Source organism: Folsomia candida, unplaced genomic scaffold (genome assembly GCF_002217175.1).
Source record: "Folsomia candida strain VU population unplaced genomic scaffold, ASM221717v1 Fcan01_Sc032, whole genome shotgun sequence".
NCBI classification, from domain to species: Eukaryota; Metazoa; Arthropoda; class Collembola; order Entomobryomorpha; family Isotomidae; genus Folsomia; species Folsomia candida.
In genome coordinates, this window is record NW_019091224.1 from 151,619 (window position 1) to 160,821 (window position 9,203).

Genomic DNA, 9,203 nt, shown 5'->3' on the forward strand with positions numbered 1-9,203 from the left:
CTTGATGCCCTTTGGATATGTCGTAGTACTAGGTGAGTCTAGCAAAAGTGTGGAAGGATTTCATTCCATGGCCCCATTTGCTCCCGCCACACCTCTTTGAAGGAGCGCCCCATGCTAAACTAGCTGCACTAAAACCTTCGCCAAAAATCCATTTTTACTCGGATTTTCAAAAAATTTACATATTCTTCATCCCAGATAGTTGCTTTATCACATCCAATAGCAAACTCGACTTTTTTAATTTTTTAAATAACTTTGAAAATTTCAGGGCAGATTTGGAAAAAATCAAAATTTTAAAAAAGTTGGGTTTGATATTGGATATGATAAAGCAACTATCTGGGATCAAGAATATGTAGTTTTTTGAGAATCCGAGCAAAATTGGATTTTTGGTGAATTTTTGAATGAACCAAATCAGGGTATTTTTCGTGTTTTCCGCACCTTTGACTGGGTGTGGCAGTCGCAAATGGGGCCATGGAATGCAATCCTTCCACGCTTTTGCTAGACTCACCTAGTACTACGACATATCCAAAGGGCATCAAGATCGGTGACTTTGTCGGTGAGGGGTTGTCCTCCTAAGTACATATACCCACAATTAAAATTGAACCTAATTTTTGAAAGTTCATCCACTCACACAAATTCGCGGAAAAGTGAGACAAAAAACAGTTGTGAGATATACTTCCGGGATTGGTAAACATTCAGTAAATCAAATTACAGCGCGTTTTTCTGCCAGCAAATTGCTGTGTCTTTTATGTCAAATCCGGAACTCTAATTCCGTGGGGAAATTATGTAGTTGGGATTCAAAAGACAATGGCTTGGCAAAATATACATTTGAATGCCAAACGTAACACGCTTTGATAAAAAACAAGTTTGGTTTAATAAATAATGATAAATAATAACAGTAGTAGTAAGGCCCCCAATTGTCAACGTTTCGACCTGAAGAGTCTTCTTTGGGACTTCAAATGGTGACGATTCGTGAGAATGGGGACAAAATGAAGAAAAAGATGGAAGAGAGAAGTGTAATGCAAACATAGAAAGGTCAATAAGCCGTTATGTTGGTGGCCGTTTAGTCTCGGGTAATACGCCTGGGTCGCCCAGACGCTCACCGTCAATGCAAATCGCCTTGAGCATTAAAGTTTGAGGGTGATAAACGATAAAAGGCACAGCGAAAGCCATTATTTATTCGCAGAACGGTTTATTAAGGGGTGAAAACCCCTTTATGGGAATGTCTTGTCTGTCTGTCTGTCCGTCCGTCCGTCCGTCTGTATCCACGATAACTTTAGAACGGATGCGAATATCGACATGCGGTTTTCGCCAAAGTATTTCTAATTTTTGAAGTATGGATGAGTTCGAAGATGGGCCTTGTAGGTATTAAGGTCACGGCGCCATGGCGACGACGCCGTGTCGAATAGGTGTCGAATTTTTTGTTTCGACGGTTTTAGACGTATTTTGGGACGGGGATTTCGAAAATCGACATCATGTTGACGTACGATGACCGTGTGACCGTGTAGACGACGCCACTTGAATTATGCCATGTGGGGTGTCTATCGAAAGGTATAGTCGTGTACGTTCAAAGTACGCGGGAGTTATGTCGAAACGGGGCGAAATGAGACGTGGGGTAATGTGAGATAATTGGGGAAATGACGGGAAAGTATTGGAAGACGATGTGGGTGTGCCACAAGGACATTTACGTGTGTTTTCACCCCTTTGCTACATTTCGTTTGCAACGGTTTATTATTCGTTCAAGTCCTTACAGTACGTTTCCCTCACTAATCTTTTTCCGCATTTTCCCCAATTCTCACACATATCGCCAACACGTGAAGTCCTAAAAAAGACCATTAAGGTCGAAATATTGACAAATGGCCACCGAATCTTGATCAGTCAATCTACTGAAAGCGAGCTCTTATCCTTCCACATTATCCTATCTAGCATAGTCACTAGACTCTAGTTTGCGATGATTGAGCCAAATTTGTCAAGTAATAGGATTTTAGTTAGTAAATTTACCAAATTAATTGAACATGTTCTTACTTTACCACATTATTTCGCAAAATCATCCTGTCCATTAAATGATTTATAAATTGCAAATCAGCCATGGAAACCCAAATATGTAAAGTAGGTTAATGAGAGTATTTGCCGATTTGCGAAATTTACCAAATGACTATTAGCCAGTCTTCTCCAGAAACACAGTTCTTGGGCTTGCAAAGTTTGCTAGGTCTGTTGTGATTATCAAAATTGTGGCCAGCACGCGCATTAGATTTGTTTGAAAGATTATTGCTGAAGAGACAAAGTGCAAAGTTTCAAATTAAGGATAAAAAATTGTCGAATGATATTATAAGCGATAATGGATGCTATAAGCGCAACTTAGCAAAAAGAGATAAGTAAAAGTTCCATTACCTTGCATTAAGAAAAATGCAAATTCTCGCTCACATAATTTGATCAAGTATTTCTGAAAAAATCTGAAATACCTGTTAAGTATGTATGTAGGGCCGCAAAATTCTCATTCTCATCTATATTGGCGCAACCCCACTTTCGTCATCGCATTTTCATATTATGTACTTTTGTGTCGGCTTAGTAAATCTCTAAAATTATCTCAAGATTCATTTTAATATTCATACACAATATTCAGAGACTTCAAAGAACAGAAATAGTAATTTTTATCCAGTACGTATTTAGACACGCAGGAAAAACACGGCGAAAATGTCCGAAGATTTTCCAGCGTTGTAAAGTTGCCTCATCAGTAATGGCTGATTAAGTAATATAATCAAGTTTAAAGTTGATCAACATTAGTAGTTGTTCAAGTACATTTTCGGAAGACCCAGTTCGTCGTAAACAACTGTAGCATTGCGAAAATCTGTCAAATTGGTCCCTCTTTTGAGAGAACAGTTCAAAAATTGTGGGGAGTACACTTTCAAATTCTCGTAAGATATTCCAGGTATGCTTCACACACAGAAAATCTCAGCGCTTGCAAAACAGATTTTTCAAAGTCCAGCCGTTCAGTTGGTGGAGCTTAATTTTAGCGAAATCGCACCCGTCTGCGATTACTAGCTCGGTCAGTATTTTTGAAAAGGGGTTTATAAAGTTTCTAATTTTTACTCCATTTAACGGTGCTAATGTCGAGACTAACGTCCTGCTGGAGAATTTTATCCCATATTTCGAATGTGGAAAAAGATATTAAAATTTCTTTACAAATGCTAAAAGTTTATGACGCACAAGTTCTGTAAATCTTAACCAAATATTTTTTTCGTCTTTCGAAATTCCTGTTTGGATTACGTACTTCAATTTTTACTCAGTGAAAAAATGAATAAATATTTAAATGAAAATCTGCTAAAATACAACTTGCAAAAAGATTATCATTTTGTAATTCCATTCTTAAGAAAAACGATAATAATTTAATCATTAATGAATATAAAAGTTTTATAAGTAGGGAACACAAGTCTACTCAATATAAGGAGTTCAAATATATGTAATTAAAATTATAATTTGTATTTTATACACCTTGTAGAATGCAAATCACGCGTGCATACATATACATTTTGATTGATTTATGAGGTTACTTATTTACTGCAATATTTTATTCTGACTAATTTCAAATACATAAATAAATTCAATGAGAAACACTAATTTTAATTATTCCGAGCAATTTTGTCCTTGACAATGGACGAGACAATCTATCTTAAAATAATTAATGCCACCGTATTCAAAATGATACGTTTTGCCGTGAAATGTTTATCAAATCCTGTGTAAATTTTGGCAAATAAAAAGTTTGCAAAAAAATGTGGAACGCTTCACGATTTTGCGTGTCATCCTTGCGCAGGGGCCATGCTAATCTTCTCTGTATCGTTCCAATTTTAGTATATGTCCTCCCGAAGGAGGACAAAGTTAGTTGGACGGATTTTCATATTTATAATAACACTCTTTCACCTCTTCAGTTTCCCCAACTGTATCTTATTTCACATGCTGTTTTCTTCATTTTCCTAGAAACTATCGCATTCAAGTTCAGATATGTACATTAATCAAGTCATCATGAGACTAATTATGCATTAAAAGTATCCAAAATTACTTAGGTAAAGTTCAAAATTGGTAATGAGAAAGGTATTGGTGAATGCAATGAGTAATCAGGGTGTCCAAAAACGTCCCATGTAGGTTTGTAGGTTAGTCGAGTTTGGGCTTTGGACAGCAGTGCAGATATTTTTCTGGGTGCAGGCTTTCCTGTTGCCCAAGTTCTCCTCCCACGTCGGAGCGATCATGCAGCACGTGGAGGAAAAACAGGAATGGTTTGAAATAAGTAAAGCTCCGTTTCTGGGTAACTTGCGTCAATGTTATAACTTAACTATGGCGCAAGTTATCAAGGAGCGAAATATAAACCCGACTTTACTTATCAAGGTTATTTGTACAAGGGGTGGATGGTGGTGACGTAGAATGTGAATAAATTTCCTTTTTTCATTTGTCACATGACACGGGTAGAGGGAAAATGTCTCTTTTTCAAAAACTAAAACTGCTTCTAAAATAGTAATCTTAATAAGGCTAAATAAATATGATAAGTATGAGAATTTTTGAGAAGTATGATAAGCAATTTGAAGTTAATGTGCGAATTATTAAGTAGCCCAAGCTACTTTATGCGATCGGTTAGTTAGTCTGTCTGTCTGTCCGTTTGTCCGTCAACACTATAACTCGAGAACGCATCAAGATAATCGAAATCGATACACATGAGCTTTGGAGGAGGATCCCGTAAACTTTTGGACCACACCCCCTCGGTGCCAGGAGGTGTGGTCGCGGTGTCACAATTTGGGCAAAACATGTTTGGAGTTGTCGACATGTCGCAATATGGCGACTAAGGTCACGATCCTTTTTTGACATGCTTTGTCGCCATGCTCTAATTTCAGCATTTTTTGGGCGATTTGCATGAAATTTGGGCAAAACATATTTTTTTTGTGTTGTCGACCTGTCGCAATATGGCGATTTAGTTGACGACCCAGCATTCTCAGCATTTTTGCGCAACTTATATATCGTGCTTTGCACGATATATGCTTTGACTATAAATTTTGAACCAGGAGCAAAGTGGCTCAAAACACCCATCAAGAAATTATATCAAAAGATTTTTTCAATTTCTCTCGCACGCGATAGTGAGAACGGGTTTAGGAAATAATTTTGCAAAATTAAAAACCTAGTAACATCGATATTTCTTAACTCAATTTATTCTCTTCTTACAATATGTATTGCCAAAAATTCATGCTTTTTGCCCGAAATCTGCAGATATTAAGATGGCCGTAATGTGCGAGGCATTATTTAATGATCTTATTTAACAAATATACATACATCTTATTATATATAATGCAAAACTGAGTACTGAAGTACTGGATCAAATTTGGAAGCAGAGCTGAACCAGGACAACTGTGCCAGTCATTTTCGCATCGATGTCACCGAATTAAATAATAAAAATTGCAAAGTTAATTTTGGGTGGAAGGATTAATATAGCATGACAATTTTTCAATTATATGCAACCACACCCCCAGGAAAAATAGGGGGAGGAAATTGGGAAAAATGAGAAACCTAGTGTACAGTCGGTACAAAAAGAAGTGGACCCCAACTTGCATTTTACATTTTAATTTCCCCAGGAATATGAACATTATGATGCATCAAAAGTTTCGAAATTCGAATATTCGCGGTTTTTTTACCTATGCATAAATCGGTAAAAATTTCATGGTTCCGACACTTTTACTTCTGACAACCTGATGCCAGAATTTTATCCATGAAAAGAGCTTCATTTTCAGCTTTTGTTGTCCGGAGTAAAAGTGTCGGAACCATGATTTTTTTGAGGTCAAAGTTTCTGTGGGGGCCATCTTATATGGCAAGCGCCGTAGCAAACTTACTTCGTATGATCACTTGTAAAATGATTTAGATACTTGGAATTACCGAAAACTGTTAAAATAACCTCACATCGTCCCCAAATTAAAAACCTAAGCTTATCTAAATTTTAGGATATACATTCGAAAATTAGCACAACGGAGGATTATCAATGTACTTATCAATTTTTCAGATAAGCAAATTTAGTTTATTCAAATCGCCCCAGATTAAAAACTTAGGCTTATCTGAATTTATAATTCTGATATCGACTCTAAAATTAACGCTACGGGGCTTATCGATGTACTTATCGATTTTTTGGATAGTCGAATTTCGTGTTGAAATTGCCCCATATTAAAAACTTTTATGAATAACAGCAAAAATTAAAGGTTTATCATTGTTTGATAAGCCTAGATTTAATTCAATGACTTTGGTGATATCCGATGTTTGCAGAGAGAGAGAGACGAGGTGACACGGATACGGCCCTGTCGAACGACGGTGGTGGACAGCCACCAGAACCGAGTTTCTCTCGCTCTCTCTGCAAATATGGAAACAGGATTTGTGGCACACTTGTCCTGGTTCAGCTCAGCATGATCATTTTTCAAGCGTGTGAATTCTGCCCAAGTGTCTCACCAACTCAGGCCATGCCTGGAACTTATTTCCACAGAAATAGCAGGCATGCTTCTTCTCAAAATTACACTTGTCCCAGGAATCCTGCTGCGTGGACGCGTGATTCGCTCCGACATGTCCCCTCAAAGCACAAACGGATCCAAACCTCTGGTCGCAAAACTTGCATCGTAAATTCTTTCGGTTTTCGTTATAATCTCGGATGTGTTGAATAAAACCGTGTCTGCTAAAAAATCTTGCGTCACATCGATTACACGGAACGAATTTTCGACTAGATTTCTCGACGTGCCTCGCCTGAAAAAAAGTCGACATGAAACTCAACTTAATAATCTATATTATAATTTCGAAAAGTCCGTCCCGTTAAATTTTCCGTGACATTCCAGCATTCTGATTGGCTGTTGGGATTCTAGGTCCACCAATTAGAGCACGGATTATGATTATGGTTATGGTTATAGTTATGGTTATGGTTATGGTTATGGTTATAGTTATGGTTATGGTTATAGTTATGGTTATGATTATGGTTATGATTATAGTTATGATTATGATTATGGTTATGGTTATTTTAATGACTATGGTTATGGTTATGGTTATGGTTATGGTTATGATTATGGTTATGGTTATAGTTATGGTTATGGTTATGGTTATGGATATGGTTATGCTTATAGTTATGGTTATGGTGATGATTATGGTTATGGTTATGCTTATGGTTATGGTTATGATTATGGTTATGGTTATGATTATAATTATGGTTATGGTTATGGTAATGACTATGGTTATGGTTATGGTTATGGTTATGGTTATGATTATGGTTATGGTTATGATTATAATTATGGTTATGGTTATGGTAATGACTATGGTTATGGTTATGGTTATGGTTATGATTATAATTATGGTTATGGTTATGGTAATGACTATGGTTATGGTTATGGTTATGGTTATGGTTATGGTTAAAAAAATTCCTTAGGAACCTTAAAAAAATTCCTTAGCAACCTTAAAAAAAATCCTTAGCAACCTTAAAAAAATTCCTTAGCAACAATAAAAAAATTCCGTAGCAACGTTAGAAAAATTCCTTAGCAACCTTAAAAAAATTCCTTAGCAACATTAAAAAAATTCCTTAGCAACGTTAGAAAAATTCCTTAGCAACCTTAAAAAAATTCCGTAGCAACATTAAAAAAATTCCTTAGCAACAATATAAAAATTCCTTAGCAACGTTGGAAAAATTCCTTAGCAACCTTAAAAAAATTCCTCAGCAACATTAAAAAAATTCCTTAGCAACATTAAAAATCCTATCAGTACAGCTTTGCTTAGCCTGAACCAGGTTTGATTAGTGAACCCATATTTGTCAATAGTTTCCTATAAAATTAGTACTAAATGTTACTATATTACATTTAGCGTCAATACTTAGTCTTAAATACTTCACGCCAAATTCTAAAAGTCAACGCTTATAAATCGGTAGGGATCACCCCCACTGGTCCATTCCGGTGAAATTTTTTCCCATTTGTTTTCATATTCCTCCATATTGAGATATTATCAACCTTTGTACCAATTTTCAGCTCGATAGAATGATTTCGAAAAATCGGTATGGGTCACCCCATAGGTTACCTTCGGTTGAAAAAATTTTCAATTTCACTTTATATTCTTTCATTAGAAGGTAATAACATCCTTCGTACCAAATTTCAGCTCGATTGGATGATTTTCAAAAATCGGTATGGGTCACCCCGTAGGTTCCCTCCAGATAAAAATTTGGCCGATATCAGTTCATAATCTTCCGGTAGGAACCCTTAACTAGCTCTGTGCTAAATTTCAGCTTTCTACGACCATTTTGAAATTTTGGTGCAAAATACCCCACTCACTTGACCCCCACCGGTCAACCACTGGACCGATTTTGCCTACCTTCGAACTCGGTTCCTAACTTTGTCCAATATAAATATGGTAAAAGTTTCAAGTCAATCGGTCAATCCGTTCGGGAGTTATCGAAAGACAGACGGACGGACGGACGGACGGACGGACATGACAATTACATAAGCCCTGGTTCGGGCTAAAAATTCCTTAGCAACATAAAAAAACCCTTAACAACCTTATAAAATTCCTTAGCAACCTAAAAAAGTTCCTTAGCAACATTAAAAAAATTCCTTAACAACCTTAAAAAATTCCTTAGCAACATTTAAAAAAATCCTTAGCAACACTAAAAAATTTATTTAGCAACGTAAACAAAATTGCCTGGCAACATTTAAAAATTTCCTGAGTAACGTGAAAAATAGCCTGACAACGTTAAAAAATTCCCTTACCAATGTGGAAAAAATTCCCTAGCAACGTTAAAAATTTCCTTAGCAACATGAAAAAAATTGTCTGGCAACATAAAAAATTTCTGTAGCAACGCCTTAGTATGCCTTAAATGCCTTAGTATCCTTTTAAAAAACTCCTTAACAACAGTTAAAAAATTTATCAAACAAAGCTACTACTGTTTTAGCTACATTATTCTTGCACTTATTTACTTAATAAGCCAATCCAAAATGCGGCCCGTCTTTAAGACGGGCTTCTAGGCTAGTTATAATTATAATTTGCCGGATGCGTAACGGAAAACCGATTTTTGACTGAGCGTGTAAAAGCCGTCTTTTATGAAACGTTTTTTATTAAAGTGTAAAACCGTCTTTGAAATTGTAAAACGTGTTAATTGAATATCGGTTTTTGCAAAATCAAGAAAACCGATTTTACCCGCCCTACCATTCATCTTGTCAATT

At 36.3% G+C, this 9,203-nt stretch overlaps 1 non-coding gene across 1 annotated transcript; it reads right to left on the reverse strand.

Annotated features, from left to right (window-relative positions):
- Positions 1 to 3,763: 3,763 nt before the first annotated feature.
- Positions 3,764 to 3,869, reverse strand: LOC118439274. Its single transcript, XR_004837324.1, has one exon. It is a non-coding gene; the product is annotated as a U6 spliceosomal RNA (small nuclear RNA).
- Positions 3,870 to 9,203: the final 5,334 nt, after the last annotated feature.